This window comes from Trachypithecus francoisi, unplaced genomic scaffold, assembly GCF_009764315.1.
Source record: "Trachypithecus francoisi isolate TF-2019V2 unplaced genomic scaffold, Tfra_2.0 Lachesis_group0, whole genome shotgun sequence".
Classification (NCBI taxonomy): Eukaryota; Metazoa; Chordata; class Mammalia; order Primates; family Cercopithecidae; genus Trachypithecus; species Trachypithecus francoisi.
This window is the reverse complement of record NW_022681453.1, coordinates 192,383,488-192,402,213: the sequence shown is the minus strand read 5'-3', so window position 1 is coordinate 192,402,213 and position 18,726 is coordinate 192,383,488. Positions and strand designations below refer to the sequence as shown.

The 18,726-nt window shown below is 41.1% G+C and overlaps 1 long non-coding RNA gene across 1 annotated transcript; it reads right to left on the bottom strand.

Moving 5' to 3' along the window:
* Window positions 1–1,749: 1,749 nt before the first annotated feature.
* LOC117084401 lies at window positions 1,750–18,245 on the bottom strand. Its single transcript, XR_004437433.1, has 3 exons — window positions 18,013–18,245; window positions 17,414–17,490; window positions 1,750–1,831 (listed from the first exon to the last, which is right to left on the bottom strand). It is a non-coding gene; the product is annotated as an uncharacterized LOC117084401 (long non-coding RNA).
* Between the last annotated feature and the right edge of the window lie 481 nt (window positions 18,246–18,726).

The window sequence follows — 18,726 nt, the reverse complement described above, 5'->3', positions numbered from 1 at the left end:
GAGGAGGCTAAAGCACCTCCTAAGCTTTGGCTTTGGGGCTGGCAGGTGTTAAGTCACAGTCAAGGAACTGTGACTTCTCACACTGATCCAGATGCTTACAGGACAACTAGGAACTCATCAAGACACAGCTCAAATGCCATCTTCTCCATGAAGCTACTTCCAATCGCTTAACGCCACCAGCAAGACAGAACACCTCTCTTCCTCCTCTGTGTCCTGCTGCCCGTTGAACTCTCGCTACAGCACTTGTAAGTCTGTTTTGTGTTCAAATTAGATGGCTACTTCTATGACTCCCTCAACAACTGGAGGTCCTCGAGGAAGTGGCAGCATTGGGCTCAGAGAAGATTCTCAGTAAACATTTAATGATAGATTTAATAAAAGAACAGATGAAGCAAATGTCACATTTCACTTACCTCCTGTACACGTACATAGGGAATGTCTTTCGATCATGCAACAAGTGTTTATGAGTCTCACCATATACCGGGCATGGTTCTCGGTTACAGAAGAAAATGAGGCAAACGAAAATGCATATCCTCATGGAATGTGTGGTTTAGAGGAGAAAAACAAACAATGCGAAGGGAGAAGACAACTACGTAAAATAGGTAGACTGAGAGAGAGCAACAACTGGAAGAGAAACAAGGTGCGGAGAAACACAAAGCAGAAAATGAAGTTGCAGCAAGCTGAAGTGTGGAGGCAATATGGAACTTACTCTTATCTATGGAGGTTGGGGAAATCCTTATGAGAAAGTAGCATTTGAGAAAGCACTTGAGAGGTGTGAGAGAGTGAGCTATATGGTCATCTGAGAGAGGCGCCGTACAAAGGCCCCAAAGCAGGGACATACCTCAGGAGCATGTGTAGCTGGGACAGAGTAAATAGTGGCATGAGATAAAGGCAGAGAGATAATGGGGGTACAAGTCATGTAGGGCCTGGTGAGTAGTATTAGTAAAATAGAGAGTCACTGGAGAACTTTAGGAAGAACAGCATGATTTGAGTTAGGTGTTAGCAGGATCATTCAGGCTGATGCATGGAAAACAGACTGCAGTGAGGCAGTGCAGAAAGCTGGGAGACCACTTAGAGGGGTCTGAGATAATCTAGACAAGCACCAACATTGAGTTGAGACGAGCTGACAATTGAATTTGCGGCTGAAATTGAATGTGATGTGTAAGAAAAATGGAGGAATTAAGGGAGACTGCAAAGTTTTTGGGCTGGACAACTAGAAGGAAGGATTTGTCATGAACTGAGATGAAGAAGACTTCGAGAGAAACAGCTCATTTATCATAGACTCTGAGGGCCTCTCCTCCCTCTGGGTTCCTGATCCACATACTCCCTGGGCTGAGGAAGCATCCCATTTTCCCCACTCCTGAAGGGATCTCCAAATTCCTTGTGATTCCAGCAGCTTGTCTGCAGCCCAGTGAGCTTGTAGGTCAGCAGCGCTTTATCTGGGAGCAGGCAGAGTCCTAGGAAGGCCACCTGGCAGCCAAGGCCTGGTGTTTCCTCTGCCCAACTCAGAATGCTTGACTGGAGAAGACCCTGAGAGTATCTTACAACAACTCCATCATATTATATGTTCTGAGAGTTAGTACACTTTGAAAAGCCAACTCTAACTAGGATTGACATTTCAAAATCATGCAAAAACATATTTTTATGGTCATATATGAACAAAAGGGCTTATCCCACTTTCCCGCCAACTTTTAATGACATCAAGTTGTTAATTTCCAGGTTTCTTAATTATACTCAGAATGTTTTCACCTACTTTTTGAAAACTCCCTTATGTCAATTGTATCCAGCATCCTTCGGACCTCTCATGAAGAAGTGAGACAGCTACTGGATTCCTCTGTAAGAACAGACAGTGAAGACCCACATGTTGTTCTGTATTTATGATAGTATACACTGTATATTTTCAGTTATACATATTCAATACCTCTGTGCCAGGTCTTATCATATGAAAAATCAGATGTGTTAGAACAGTAAAGGCTGACAATTTTGTGGTCACAATTAATGACCATTTTCATCAGGGTTCCATTTGCCATAGCTGAGTCTGCTTATGTTTGTTAAGAGTCATTCTTGAATAATTTATAAGATTTGAAAGAACTTTATACAAAACTATCCTTGATAGAGTACTTGAACCGGTAACAGTTTATCCCCCTAAACATTTTTTTAAACTTTATATTTTTGTCTTCAACCTAAATTCTCATCCTAGGATACAAACAATAGTTACGAATAGTTTGTATCCATCTTTATTTTTTGAACTTGTAGATTAATCTCCGTCAGGAGAGAGAGCTGGCTAGCCTTGCAGCAGGTCAGAGGAGAAGCTAGAAGTGGAATCCTGATAGACTAAACCCCACTGGAGGGGTCTTCTGGGGAAGCTCATGCTCATCCGCTCTGTGGAAGGAAATGGCCTTTGGGTTGGCAGCAGCTTTGCAGATTTCTCCAGGATGTCCACATCAACCGACTTTTCAGATTGTTTGTTTCAGAGGCACATGTAGGCTTTCGTATGTGTATTTCTTCAGAAATATGGATCTTTTCTGTTTCTGAGAACATACAGTGAAACAGATTCTACAAATCTATACAGTAGCAGTATACATTTCCTCGAAGCGTGCTGCAGGTTTAGAACAACATGTAAGTACAATGGAATGGCAGAGATTCTATCCTTTATCTATTCTAGCCTCTAATTTTATGGATGCTGAAACTAAGAGGCAGAGAAAGAAAGGGCTTCCCCTTGTTGACGCAACAGTCGGGAACAGGCTGTGCCCAGGCCCCTAAGGTCCTGAGCTAGGTAGGGCTCGCTCCATGCCACCATACTCACCAGTGCAGTCTTTTCTGATTCTAAACAGTCATTGAACTTTTGATCAAGGTCTTATTTCTCTGGAAATGTCAAACTTACTTAGGAGTATGTCGCCAAAATAGAAAGGCATCTTTTCAGACTTTGTCCGGTCACACTGGATTAGAAAGTGTCATGCTCTTTCTTTCAGGTGGTCCAAGATAAAACCCAGCCTGGTATATTGACACGGATGGATGGAAAGGTAAAGGGGAGGAAAACAAATAAACAATATGGCCTGAACTAGAAGGTTGAGGTCCTGGAAATGAGTCCTCATGATGTATTTTACCATTACGTGATCTAGGAGTCATTCTGTCCCATCTTGGTCTCTAGACTAAATTTCCACACACATAGGATGAGAAGTTTTCACCAAAGGGTCCTTAGTGTCCTGTGTCCAGGGCTCCTTCGATCAAAGAGTACCCTGCCTTTGTCCTTGTTTTCATTTGCCACCACAACCAAGAGAAGACAAGAGGCCATCGGGGCCACATGTAGAGTCTTTAGTGTCCTGGGAGTCATTAAAATTCATGCATGCTGAGCCCTCTCACAGATCGAAGGAAGTCGTTTCCTAGTATGTGCTACTGTTGGAAGGGAAATTATAGGGTACAAACTGGGGAGACCAAATCTAGTGTGTCACAAAAGCCTGGTTTGACCATAGCTGCCTGATATGGTTTGGGTCTGTGTCCCCACCCAAATCTCATCTGGAATTGTCGTCCCCATACGTCAAGGGAGGGACCTGGTGGGCAAGATGTGATGCTTTAAAAGTGTTTGACAGGCCGGGCGCAGTGGCTCATGCCTGTAATCCCAGCACTTTGGGAGGCCAAGGAGGGAGGATCACGAGGTCAAGAGATCGAGCCCATCCTGGCCAACATAGTGAAACCCCATCTCTACTAAAAACACAAAAATTATTGTTGTTAGCTGGGCGTGGTGGCATGCACCTGTCATCCCAGCTACTAGGGATGCTGAGGCAGGAGAATCGCTTGAACCTGGGAGGCAGCTGTTGCAGTGGGCTGAGATCAGGCTGCTGCAATCCAACGTGGCAACAGAGCGAGACTCCATCTCAAAAAAAAAACAAAAATGTGTTTGAAAGTTCCCCCCTTTCTCTCTTTCTCTTTCTCTTGCCACCTTGTGAAGAAGGTGCTTGGTTCTCCTTCACCTTCCACATGTTTGTAAGTTTCCTGAGGCCTCCCCATCCATGCACAACTGTGAGTCAATTAAACCTCTTCTTCCTAAATTACCCAGTCTTAGGTAGTATTTCTACAGCAATGTGAAAACGGACTAACACACTGCCCCTACAGAAGGGCAGATCCTCTCCTGGCCTGGTCTCAGTAACAGCAACATCTTGTGATTGATTCTTCAGTTTCCTGTTGAAAGTAGCGCCTCACAGGCACCTCTGGCTAAGAGGCCTTTGTGCCTTGAAGAATAAAAACCTTGGGTATTTAGGAGCTAATTTATTTCTCTTTTAATCTTTAAGGTCTTCTGTTTTCATCTATTTTAGTCTAATACCAAAAGGATATGCTTATTTGTGAATTCATTCATTTAATCATTCATTCAACAAATTATTCTTAGATCCTCCTATTTACCAGTCACTATGCTAGACTGGCGCTTCACACAAGGCTTTTGCCCTAACAGAGCTTATAATCTATTGGGAGAAGCTAAAAATGGGCAATACATATATGTGTAATTACAAATAATGTTAAGTGCTCTGAAATAAAAGAAGAGGGAGCTGAAGGCAAGAATAACACATGAGACTAATTTACACTGGGCAGTGAGGAAGTGACAACTTACGCTAAGATAGGTTTTTGCAGGTACCTTTAGTGCTTACAGGTTTCAGATACAGCCCAGTTTTCTGTTAACGTGGAAAGAGAGATTCGGCAGAAGGTGATGAGTATAACTGAAACCAGTGGTTCCATGCAGTCCAACACCATGTTTATTTCCTGGGTGTGAGAGAGAAAATTAGTAGAATAAGTCTGCCCAGTGCTGAACATCTCCCTTTTTGGGAGTCTGCAGTCAGAAAAGATTGTGTTTAGTAATAAAGCAACCATTTCTTTTTTTAATAGTACATGTCGGCCAGTTTCTAGTTAATCCCTATAAACTTTCTCAGTTAAATCATTCAGTCAGCCAAGGCTGAGTGACACATGACTTCCTTGCTTTAAGCAAAGGGGCTTGTTAAAGAATATTACAATGGTTTAAGAGAAATTGGATCCTTCCACTCTGCATCATCAGGAAGACTAATCTTGCAAAGAATTAAAAACACATGGGGATTTCCATGTCTGATCCTGACATAGTAACTGGTACATAACTTGCCTTCACTTTAAACAACTATAAATGGGGACAAAACACATGAGGCAAATGTTTTCAGACACTGAGCAACAGGCAATAGGGGAATGTGATTTGGGAGAGAAGTGAACTATATGAGGTGAATTCCACGGTCACCCCAGTTTTTTCCCAGGGAAATTCTCCTGCTGCAATAAAAAGAGCTAAGGAGCCAGAGATTGAAGCTTTGGGATACGGAGAGCTGAACAGAGAAACCAGAAGTCCTGCATTGCTGAGAGACATTGGACTTCTGGCCCAAGCAGAGCATTTTGAAGATTCAGTTAAGATTCTAAAAAGGTTATGCCTTGAGATGAAGAACTGTGACCTTTACGAGCCAGCTCTAAAACTAAACTCAATACAAAAATAGATCCTTTCATCAATGCAGGGATGAGGGGGGTGGGGAAGAAATAAAAAAAATAGACCCACTCTCACAAAGAAAAAGAAAAAGAAACAACTCTAAAATTATATTCCAAACATGTAACTGCCTGCCTTCAAGAACAAAATTCAATGTCCTTTAAAAGAAGGTGACAAAATCTGGACTCTCTATATTATCCATATCAGAGAACAAACAATAAAAATTTATCAGATCTGTGAAGATGTAGGAAAATGTGGCCTAATTAAATTCAAGAAAAAAAAATCAATCAATAGAAATAGACCCTGAGATGATCCAGGTGTTAGAATTAACACACCAGACTTTAAATGTAAAAGTTATTAACACATTCAGTGATTTAAATAAAAATATAGGAAATCTCAGCAGAGAAATGGAAACAATTAAAACGAACCAAACAGAATTACCAAAACCACAAAGAATAATGTGTAAAATTGAAAATTCTACTAGATGAGCTTAATAGCAGATTGCAGACTACATGAGAATGAATTAATGAACTTGAAGATAGGCCATTTGAAATTATTCAACTTGAAACAGTTTAAAGAGATAACAAATACAAAACAGATTTTCCATGATGTGTAGGGAAATACCAAGCAGTCTCACATACATGAAATCAGGGTGTCAGAGGGGAAGACATGAGAAATGGAACAGAAAAAAATATTTTTAAAAGTGATGGCTGGAAAATTTCCCAGAGTTAGTGAAAACCATTAAAATACCAATCAAAAATGCTCAGTAAACACATTGAATCACAAATACACATGGTATACACATAAATACACATAGATCTACATGCAGGCATGGGATGGTCAAACATGAAAACGAACAATACAGAGAAAACATTTAAAAGTAGCTAGAGGACAAAAGCACATTACATACAAGGGGAACAATGATATAAATGACAGCTGGACTCTTCACAAACAATGAAGGCCAGAAATCAATAAAACGGATTTGAAAGTACAGAAGGAAAACAACAATGTGAAAATAATACCCTCTCAGCTCTGAAGTCTACATCTAGCAAAAATGTCAAAACTAAAGGCAAAATAACAACATTCACCAGACAAAAGTTGAGCAAACTTATCCGCAGAAATGTACTACAAAAAATATTAAAGAAAGTACTTTATGTAGGAGGATAAAAATAAAAGATAGAAACTCAGATCTAAGCAAAGAAATTTAAAATGTCATAAATAATAATGTAAATAAATATAAAGGGATTTATTTACTTTTTTAAAATTTATTTAAAAGGTCATTGGCTGTTGAAACAATATTGTGGAGTTTATAATATTTAACAAAATAGAATGTATATCAGCTAAGTGCTAAGAATGGGAGAAGGAAAATGCAGGTGTATTGCTATAAAGTTTTTACAAAATACATAAGATAGTAAAATATAAGTTGAAATTAGACTGTGGGAAATTAAACATATTTATTGTAAACCCTAGAGAAATTACTAAAAAATAGAACAAATATGTATAGCAAATTCAAAATCCAATAGGGCAGTCATTAAATCTTAAAGTTCCAAAGTGATCTCCTTTGACTTCATGTCTCACATCCAGGTCATGCTGATGCAAGAAGCAGAGTCCCATGGCCTTGAGCAGCTCTGCCCCTGTGGCTCTGCAGGATATAGGCCCCCTCGTGGCTGCTTTCATGGGCTGGCATTGAGTGCAGCTTTTCCAAGCACATGGTGCAAGCTGTCAGTGGATCTACAATTCTGGGGTTTGGAGGACAGTGGCCCTCTTCTCACAGCTCCACAAGGCAGTGTCCCAGTGGGGACTCTGTGTCAGGGCTCCAACTCCACTTTCCCTTCCACACTGTTCTAGCAGAGGTTCTCCATGAGGGCCCTTGCAGCAGATATCCGCCTGGACATCCAGGCATTTCCTCACATCCTCTAAAATCAAGCAGAGGTTTCCAAACCTCAGTTCTTGACTTCTGTGCACCCACAGGCTCAACACCATATGGAAGTCACCAAGGCTCAGGTCTTGCATACTCTGAAGCAAGGACCTGAGTTGGGCCTTGGCTCCTTTTAGCCATAGGTGAGGCTGAAGCAGCTGGGACACAGGGCAGCAAGTGCCTAGGCTGCACACAGCAGTGGAGTCCTGGGCCAGGCCCACAAAACCATTTTTCCCTCTTAGGCTTCTGAGCCTGTGATGGGAGGGGCTGCCATGAAGTTATCTGACATGCCCTGGAGACATTTTCCTCATTGTCTTGGTGATTAACATAAAGCTGCTCATTACTTATGGCAAATTTCTGCCGCCAGCTTGAATTTCTCCCCAGAAAATGGGTTTTCTTTTCTATCTCATCAACAGGCTGCAAATTTTCCAAACTTTTATACTCTGCTTCCTATCGAACGTTTTGTTGTTTAGATATTTCTTCCGTCAGATACCCCAAATCGTGTCTCTGAAGTTCAAAGTTCCACAGATCTCTAGGGCAGGGGCAAAATACTGCCAGTCTCCTTGCTAAAGCATAGCAAGAGTCACCTTTGCTCCAGTTCCCAAGAAGTTCCTTATCTCCACCTGAGACCAGCTTAGCCTGGACTTCATTGTTCAGATCACTGTCAGCATTTTGGTCAAAGCCATTCAACAAGTTTCTAGGAAGTTCCAAACTTTTCCACATTTTCCTCTCTTCTTCTGAGTCCTCCAAACTGTTCCAATCTCTGCCTGTTATCCAGTTCCAAAGTCACTTCCACATTTTCGGGTATCCTTATAGCAGCGCCCCGCTACTTTCGTACCTATTTACTGTAATTAGTCCATTCTCATGCTGCTATGAAGAAATATCTGAGACTGGGTAATTTGTAAAGAAAAGAGGTTTACTTGACTCACAGTTCTGCATGGATGGGGAAGCCTCAGGAAACTTATAATCATGGCGGAAGACACCTCTTCACAGGGCAGCAGGAGACAATACGTGCCAACAGGGGAAATGCCAGAAACTTATAAAATCATCAGATCTCATGAGAACTCACTCACTATCATGAGAACAGCATAGGGGGAAACAGCTCCCGCGATCCAATTACTTCCCACCAGTTTCCTCCCACGACATATGGGGATTATGGGGATTACAATTCAAGATGAGATTTGGGTGGGGACATGGCCAAACCACATCAATGAGTAATAAAGACCAGATTTACTCTTACAGCAAAAACAACTGAAAAATGGACAAAATATATTAAATGATAGCACTCAAGGCATTGGACATTAAACAGTGAAGGACAGACAGGAGACAAGAAACAAATGAGATGAGCCCTACTATTCCCCCCCTGCTTATTGCCTGAAGAAGATTCCTAAGCCCGTGCACAAAGAAGGAAAACCCAGACAGAGCCCAGTGGTCTCTCATGAGTTGAGAAGATGGAGCTGAGAGTTAAATGCGGACAAGACAGCTAGAGGTCATGGGGCAGAGCACTTGAGAGGGGAGAATTATGCAAAGAGAGAACTCTGAAGAGTCTCAGAGAGTTCTCCATAAATCTTTAGCTGAATACTGGTCAGGGTATGTATGTGAGAAAAATACCAGAAGCTGGGAAAAGACAACACAAACGAATTACTGAAACAGAACTCAGGGCTCACATAGAGTTAGGAATAGCACCTGTTCCCAAAAGCTAGGATGAAAAGCCTTGTAGTTATGAATGTATCAGGTAGAGTACAAAGAAGGGTTATCTGTAAGGGTAAATCTGGTTTTTCTTATGCATCTTGATCAGAAATGAAAGAATATTTATAGGGGTACAAAAATATCCAGCATCCAACAGCTAAAACTCAAAATGTCTGGCACTCAATAAAAAAGTATTAATAGTAGGCATGCAAGGTGTGAAAAAAAAGTCATAATAAGGTGAAAAAAATTGATCAACTAAAACTGACCCAGGGCCTGGCATGGTGGCTCACACATATGGTGGCTCACACATGTGATCCTAGCACTTTCTCTGGGAGGCTAAAGCAGGAGGATCACTTGAGCCCAGGAGATAAAGACCGCCCTAGGCAACATAGAGACTTCATCTCTACTTAAAAAATAATAATAATAATAACCAAAAAAACTAGCTAGGCATGGTGACCTGTGCTTGTAGTCTCCTAGCTACTTGGAAGACAAAGGTGGGAGGGTTGCTGGAGCCCAGGAGTTCAAGGTTGCAGTGAGCTATGATCATGCCACTCCTTTCTAGCCTGGGCAACACGGTGAGATCCTGTCTCCCAAAAACAAAAAAACAAACAAACAAAAAACAGACCCAGAAATGATGCAGTGTTAGTAGTAAACAAGAGCATTAAAAGAGTTATTATGGCTTAATTTCATATTTTCAAGAAACTAGAGGAAAAACTGAACTTGTTAGAGACATGGAAAATCATGTATAAATATGTGTGCGTGTGTGTGTATACATGTATGCATATAAAATAAAAAAAGGATTGGGTGCAGTGGGCTCATGCCTGTAATCCCAGCACTTTGGGAGGCTGAGGTGGGTGGATCACAAGATCAAGAGATCGAGAGATCGAGACCATCCTGGCTAATGTAGTTAAATGCTGTCTCTATTAAAAATACAAAAAATTAGCCAGGCGTGGTGGCATGCAGCTGTAGTCCCAGCTACACCGGAGGCTGAGGCAGGAGAATCGCTTGAACCCAGGAGGCAGAGGTTGCAGTGAGCTGAGATCGTGCCACTGCACTCCAGCTTGGGTGACAGAGCGAGACTCTGTCTCAAAAAAAGGAAGAAGATGAAGACGAAGATGAAGACGAAGACGACAACGAAGAAGAAGAAGAAGAAGAAGAAGAAGAAGAAGAAGAAGAAGAAGAAGAAGAAGAAGAAGGAGAAAACAGATTTCTTGTTAGAATTAATGCAACTAGAAGGCAATGGAGCAATATCTTTAAAGTCCTAGAAAAAAAAGTCAATTTCAAAATTTTTACCAGAAAGTAATTTTTTTAAATTAAGGTGAAATAAAGATGTTTTCAGATGAAGAAAAGTTTAGGCAGGAATAAAAGAAGTCAATCAAACAAAAGGAAACTTACTAGATGAAAATACGGATCTACATAAAGTAGGAAAGAGCTCCAAAAATACTGACTACATGGGTAAATATAAAGACTCAAAACAAATTGTTTAAATTTCCTTAAAATAATTGTTTAAAGTAAAAATAATAACAGTATACCATGGTGCTTATTATATATGTGGAAATATAATGTATAACAACAACAGCACAAATGCAAGAAGAGAAGGAATGGAAATGCACTTAAGGTTCTTATACACGACGTGATGCATCACTTAAAGGTAGACTGTGGCAAGGTAAAGACACATAATACAGACCCTAAAGCAACCAATAAAATAACAAGAGAAAAGGGTGTAGCTAATAAGTCAACAAAGGAGATAAGTACAAATCATACAAAATACTGAATTAATCCAAAAACGAGACAGGAGAAGAAGTAAAAGAGAACAAATAATTGATGGGGAAAAAAAGAAAATAAATAAGACATTAGATTTAATTCCAACATTGCCAATAATTAAATGTAGATGACCTAAACACCCCAGTTAACAAGCGGAGATTTTCAAATTGGATAAAAAAGAAAAACCAACTGTATGTTGCCTACAAGAAACCTAACTTAAATATATAGATACAAATGGTTAAAAATAAAACAAATTTAACAAAACATGTTAAAGTAAACAATTAAAAAGCTAATGTGCTACATTAATCTCAATCAAAGTAGGTTTTAGAGAAAAGGATATTGCCAAGAATGAAAAAAGTCATTCTATATGATAAAAAAGTCATTTCATAAGAGGGCACAATAGTCCTAAACATTTATGCACCTAATAACAGAGTTTTATAAAAACTGATCAAATTGCAAGGAAAGGAACACAATTGTACTCAGAGATTTTAATATTTATCTCAATAAATGATAGAAAAAGTAAACAGAAAATAAGAATATAGGAGGCTTAAAAAAACACTATTCACCAATTATTGTATTGATATTTAATAGAACACTCCACCTAACAACAGCAGAATACATATTCTTTTCAAGGGACACAGAAAATGTAAGCAAGATAGTCAGTATTCAGTATCATTTTAAAAGATTTATAAATGTTAAAGGATTCAGGTAATACAAGTATATTATATGTCCACAATGGAATTAAATTACAAATCAATAACAGAAATATATATGGAAAAACAACCAAATACTGAGAAACTAACACTTGAGTCAGAGAAGAAATTAATAGGAAAATTTAAAAGTATTTTTAACTGAATAAAAGTTAAAATATAATATATTAAAAATTTATGGAAAGCAACTAAACCAGTATTTAGACTGAGTTTTTAGTGCAAAATGACAATATTTGGAAAAAATGTAAGTTCTAAATGAATGGCCTCCACTTCTGCCTTTATTTGAAAAGGGAAAGCAAACAAACCCAGAACATGCAGAAGGAAGGAAACAAAAGATCAGAGGAGATATCAGTGGAATGTAACTTAAAAATAGAGAAAAACTAGGCCGGGTGTGGTGACTCATGCCTGTAATCCCAGCACTTTGGAAGGCCGAGGCAGGCGGATCACGAGGTCAGGAGGCCTGGCTAACATGGCGAAACCCCGTCTTCACTAAAAACATAAAAAATTAGCCAGGCATGGTGGCGGACGTCCCTAGTCCCATCTACTCGGGAGGCTGAGGCAGGAGAATGGCGGGAACCCGGGAGGCGGAGCTTGCAGTGAGCCAAGATCGCGCCACCGCACTCCAGCCTGGGCGACAGGGCCAGACTCCATCTCAAAAAAAAAAAACAACAACAACAAAAAAAAATTGAGAAAAACTAATAAACCCACATACTGATTCTTGGACCAGATCAATAAAATTGATAAATTACTACCCAAAATGATAAGAGATTTCTTAAAAAGCAATGAAACAAACTATGTATATCAAGAAACAGGAAAGTGATATCACTTTTGATTTGGTGTGGATCTGTGTCCCCTCTCAAATCTCATGTTGAATTGTAATCCCCAGGGTTGGAGGTGGGGCCTGGTAGGAGGGGATTCGATCATAGGTGTGGTTTCTCAAGGTTTAACACCATCCCCCTTGGTGCTGCCTTAGAGATAGTGCTTGTGATATCTGGTTGTTTAAAAGTGTGTGGCACCTCCACCCCATCGCCCCCTTTCTCCCTGAGGCCTCCCCTGAAGCAGATGCCACCATGCTTCCTGTACAGCCTGCAGAACCATGAGCCACTTAAACCTCTTTCCTTTATAAATTACCCAGTCTCAGGTATTCCTTTATAGCAATGTGAGAAAACATTAATACAACCACAGATTCTATTAATGTTTAGAGGACAATCAGAGAATCTTATGAAAAACCTTATGCCAATAGATTTAACACCTTAGATGAAAGGCACAAATTCCTTGAAAAATACAAGGAAAAAAGCTCACTACCAAAGCTCACTCAAGAAGAAAGAGATAACCTGAATAGCCCTATATCTATTAAGAAAATCAAATTTGTGGTTAAAGCCCTTCCCACAAAAACAACAAATAAAACAACAAAAAAACTCCTCCAGCTTCAGACAGCTTCACTGAAGAATTCTACCAAACATTAAAGGAAAAAATAATGCCAATCTTCTACAAACTCTTTCATAAAACAGAGGAGGAGCAAGAATTACTTCCCACCTCACTTTAGGTGGTCAATCATTTCTGATGCCAAAAGTGACAAAGACATCACAGAAAAGAAAAATAATAAGGTTTCTCAAGAAATTAGATACAAAAATCTTTAACAAAGTAATAGAAAGTGTTACAATTTTAACAGGAAAAGAACAAAAATCATATGATTATCTCAATAGCTGCAGATAAAGTATTTGATAAATGGAATATCCATTTCTGAGGGAAAAAATAAAATAAGCAAACAAGAAAAAGAATGAAAACTCCTCCACCAACCTAGCATTGGGTATCTATGTAAAACTTACAGTTAATATCTTATGTATGGTGAAAATTCAAATGCTTGACATCTTAATATCGGGAACAAGGTTGGGATGACCACTCTTACCTCTTCTACTCAACATTGTATTAGGTATCTTATCCAGTTCATTAAAAAAGAAAAATAAAGCTATGAAGTTGTGGAAAAGAAGGAGTAAAATTGACATTATTTTTAGACAATATGATGGTTTACATAGAAAACCATAAGGAATCGTTTTAAAATGGCTACTAGACCTAACAAGGGTATTAAGTATATTTAGCAAGGTTGTACGTCAATATACAAAGGTAACTGTACCTCTGTATTCCAGTAGCAAGCAATTGGAAATGAAATAATGGAGATAATTCCATTAATAATGGGAGAAAATATAAAACACTCAGGAAAAAATAACAAAAGACATTTATAACTTCTACATTAAAAATCTAAAGCATTGCTGAGAGAAATTAAAGATGATTGAAAACAAATGGAGATTGCTTTTACCATATTCATGTACTAGAAGATGATATTGTTATAATATCAATGCCACAAAATTAGACCCCCATATCCCTCCCACTCGCCCTTGTGCTATATTTAATGTGAGTCTCATTTTCTCCCTCAACACATTCCCTGACTAAAACCTTCCAGAAATAGGCATTTTTAATGGTTGCATGACACTCCCTATTTTGTTAACAGATCCCCTATTACTGAACACTAATGCTCTTCTCAGTTTTTCAATATTATAAACGACATTAGGACAATATCTCTGTGTATAATCCTTGATAGCTTTTCAGGATTTTCTTGAGAGAGAAATGTCTCCTCTTGATTTTTGATCTTGGAGGAAAATCTTGGACAGTGAACTAGCTGAAAATGTGTAGACGAGAATGTACCTGAGAGGAGGCCAGTAGAACCTGAGATACAGGCTGAGAGTGGCCAGGAGAGCGGGGAAAGGGGAGCAGCCTGGGAGGGCCTCGGGAGAAAGAGGAGCATGTGCAGAGTGGGCCCAGGGGAGAGCAGAGAAAAATATAGTGCCAGGCCTGGCCCAGAACAGAGCTTAGGAGTACAGGAAAGCCGCCGTGTTCCTTGTGGCTGGGCAGATTTGATCTCTCTGTGCCTCAGTTTCCTCATCTTTAAAATGAGCTTAGAAATAGTACTTAACTCTGGGACACATTTTTTTTTTCTTTTTGGAGAGAGGGCATCACTCTGTCACCCAGGCAAGAGTGTAGTGGCGTGAACATAGCTCCCTGCAGCCTTGAATTTCTAGGCTCAAGCCATCCTCCCACCTCAGCCTTCCAAGCAGCTGAGAATACAAGTGTGCACCACCATGCCTGGCTAATTTGTGTATTTTTTGTAGAGACAGGGTCTCGCTATGTTGTCCAGGCTGGTCTTGAACTTCTGGGTTCAAGCAATCCTCCCGCCTTTGCCTTCCAAAGTGTTGAGATTACACGTGTGAGCTACTGTGCCCAGCTTATGTTGATGAATACCTGTAAGCACCTAAAAAATTACCTGGCAATACGTGTTTGGTAAATAAAAGTGAATGATGGTCAGGCACAGTGGCTCACACCTGTAATCCCAGTACTTCGGGAGGCTGAGGCAGGTGGATCACTTGAGGCCAGGAGTTTGAGATCACCCTGGCCAAAATGGTGAAACCCCATCTCTACTAAAAATACAAGAATTAGCCAGGCGTGGTGGCACACACCTGTAGTCCCAGCTGCTCGAGAGGCTGAGGCAAGAGAATCACTTGAACCTGGGAGGCGGAGGTGGCAGTGAGGCAAAATCTTGCCACTGCACTTTGGCCTGGGTGACAGGGCGAGACTCTGTCTCAAAAAAGTGAATGAGACTTCTGGGTGGAGCCTAAGACAGACAGCACCAAAGCAGGAAATTCTTGCTTGAGAGCACACAAAATGGAGGCCCAGTTTCCCCTCATGAGGGAAAGTGAGTGGCAATGTGGCCTGAAGCCAGTGTTCCAACAGGGCAAATGCTGGGGGTCTGGCTGGGAAGCCAGTTGCCCTTTGTCTCCCGCTGGCCAGTATCTGAAATCAGCTGTGAGAAAGGAATGCAGTACACTAGGAGATAGAAGCAGACCGCTTTCCTCTTCCATCAGCTCTTCCGGGGCACTAGTCACCGCTTATTAAGCAGTTTATGTCATTAAGCACAACACAAACACACCCTGCTGTGTTGATTCCATTCCTGTACTCCCCTCTCCACTCCATCTCTTCCCATCCACCTCCGTATTTACAAACACACCCTGCTGTGTTGATTCCGTTCCTGTATTCTCCACTCCATCTCTTCCCATCCACCTCCATATTTGCTGGAGAGCCACAGGGGAGCTGAGAGCCACTGGACAGTGTAGATAATGAAGATCTATTGCATAAGCAGAAAAAGTTGAATGGAAAATGCCGCCTCCTATGCCCCTGGCTGCCCTCGCCCGAGCACTGTCTCCTCCTGTGTTCCCTGGCTGCCCTCACCCGAGCCCTGTCTCCTCCTGTGCTCCCTGGCTGCCCTCACCCAAGCCCTGTCTCCTTTTTATTAGCAGCGTGAGAGGATTCAACGTTGTTTTATTTTCTCACTCCTTGTGGGAAAAGACATTGATCCAGGTTTAAGTCTTTCTGCATCTGTTCCTTTAAGCTAAGAACTGGGTTTCACTCCGGGCTAACTGTTCCTTTAGGTACAAGCTGAATGGCTCCCATTGCCAAGGGGAGCCCCAGACACATTTCTGACACAGCTCACTTCCTTTCTGGGGCCCCTAAAGTCAAGGTTAGTGCCTGCTCTCAAGCCCCTCAGGCCAAGGAGAACTGCCCTCGAAATAAGATGTCTTGAATGGGAACAAAGAGCTCTATCATGCCCTTGGTTTCTTCATGTTTAAAATGCAGAGCAAAGGAGTAAACGAGGTCAAGAGCCTTCTAGTCTGAACCTTCTGTGAAGTGGAAGGACACTAATGGGCCAGACAACTTCTAGATGCAAGGAGGGTTCAGGCCTGGGGGAGGTCAGGAGGGGAGACATGGAGAGCAACGAGTTACCTGGCCCTCAGCCAGCAGAGTCCTGGGCCAACCTCACAGCGACTGGAGGTGATTTTGTCATGTTCACTGACCTCTCACTCTTTCCTCAAGGATGGGTTTGTGTCATGAGTGAACAGAGACAGGTGAAAAGCTCTAATTTCTATCACACAGTCCTGCAAGCCTCTGTAGGGAGGAGTTTGGAGCCCTACATTACCCCCTCGTTGGCCTCCTGCCTGTCTGCCTGCCCTGGACCTTGCTGACCAGCTTATCTAAGCTGAATAGAGGTTCAGGGGTGCCATCTGGGTCTTCTCAGCCCAAATATGGGACTTTCAAAATCTCCCCGCACACAAACACAACCAGGCTGTGTTGATTCCATTCCTGTACTCTCCACTCCATCTCTTCCCATCCATCTCCATATTTACAAACACACCCTGCTGTGTTGATTCCGTTCCTGTATTCTCCACTCCATCTCTTCCCATCCACCTCCATATTTGCTCTTAGAACCAGAGCCCGAGACCACGTGAGATACTGCATGGCAGTCACCTGGAGTTTGCTTTACAGGAAAAGTAAATGCCCCTCCCCTTTTCCTCCTAGTCTCTTTGGTTTAGAAGGATGATGTTATCTGAATAACAGCCTAAAGTAAATGATTAGGAAAAGTGCCCTTCTTGAACCCTGTGGACACCATCTAGCGTTGAGACAGAGATTCAGTTAGAAATGCTGCAGCTGGAAAACAGTTCACACACCATGCCCCTGAAGTGTGTGAAGCTCTGGAAGAAAAGACATGAAGAGTATGTTTACGATTGGGGAAGGAAGCACAGTGTGGCACACCTGAATCAGGACTGTGAAGGGTGGCAGTGAGGAGTGAAACCAGAACCTGAGATTGCCACACTTCCTCAGTGTCTGACTCAGTGCTTCTCAAACTGAGCGTTTGCAACATCTTTGACAAAATAATTCAGCCACGGAGGGGAGTCTTGCGCACTGTAGGATGTTTAGGCCAGAATTCCTGGCCTTACCCACTACTTGCCAGAAGTAACTTACCCCAACCTGCGGCAACCAAACAGGTTTCCACTGTGGGGACTGGTACCTGCACTCCAGAGGGAAGATGAGATTAGCCACTGGTGTGAGGGAAATAAAATATTAGAACTTCTATGTATTTTTATTTGAAGTTTTGTTAACATTGATGATGGCCAGAAATAATCCAAGATATGTCAGTGAGATATCTACAACTTAGACAGGTAGACAGAGAAACCCTCATCTGCTCTATCATTCTGAGCTTATTACAAGATATTGTAGTTCATATTTGTCCAATTAGGTTGGATTCAGTAATTATTTTAAATGGCAGATGGCAAGTAACTGTGAAGATTCCGTAAGTCATCTCATGGCAAGGAACTTAGGTACACATTTTTCTCTTACAAAAAAACCCCACAAATTATTATAACTTTGCTATTCGTTTGGTGATAGGTAGCTGCCAGTAGTATGCTACCTAGCAGATATTTTCAATATACCCAGAAAGAAACTTGTGCTTTGGTATTTCCAGCAAATAACCAGAGAGCCTGAAAAGTCCTCCTGAGATAAAACACACAGACATTCTGGATAAAATATTACAGGAATACTTTTAGATTCAGAGTTGAGCTGACCTGAAAGTCAGGGAAGTCACCAGACGCCACACTGAAGAGGGAGTTTGTGCTGAAGCTCTAGCTGTCCCGAGACCATTTGCCAATCGCTGAAACAAGCTGGAGTTTTAATGGCCCTGCAGGGAACAGAAGACTAGATATTCAGCCTGAATAAGCTGGAAAATTGGAACTGAGACCTCAAACAAAGTAAGAAGCCTGAAGAGCTACAGTCTCAGTAAAAGGCTCTACATGTCCAGTGGTAAAGGAAGGTGAAAATGAAACTTATCTGCACAAGGAATTAAATTCACACATTTTTGTTGACTGGAAACCCCCAGCGGAAGAGTTAACTTAAAAATGGTCTGGTGTTACACCATTACAGGGCCACCTGGCAGAAGCAAATGCATATTCTTTCTGTAAGGATGCACTCAAAACCCAGACCTTGTGCGTTCCCACGAATAAACCCAGCTGAACGGTCAAAACCCAGCTCACAGTCAAAATGTTTAAACACATGAAAAACCCAGCCACCACCAATAAGAATCAGAAGAAACAACAAACAGCAGAATTAAATTCCCAGTGACTTCATATATATGAACTACAGAACATAGAATTAAAAATAATTATGTTTTAAGGAAGTAAAAAGAAATGTTTTCAGAAATAAAAGAGGGAATCAAAATACATGAGCAAGGAACAAAATAATCTCAAAAGGACCCAGGCATTTGTAGAAAACAACCAAAAAGT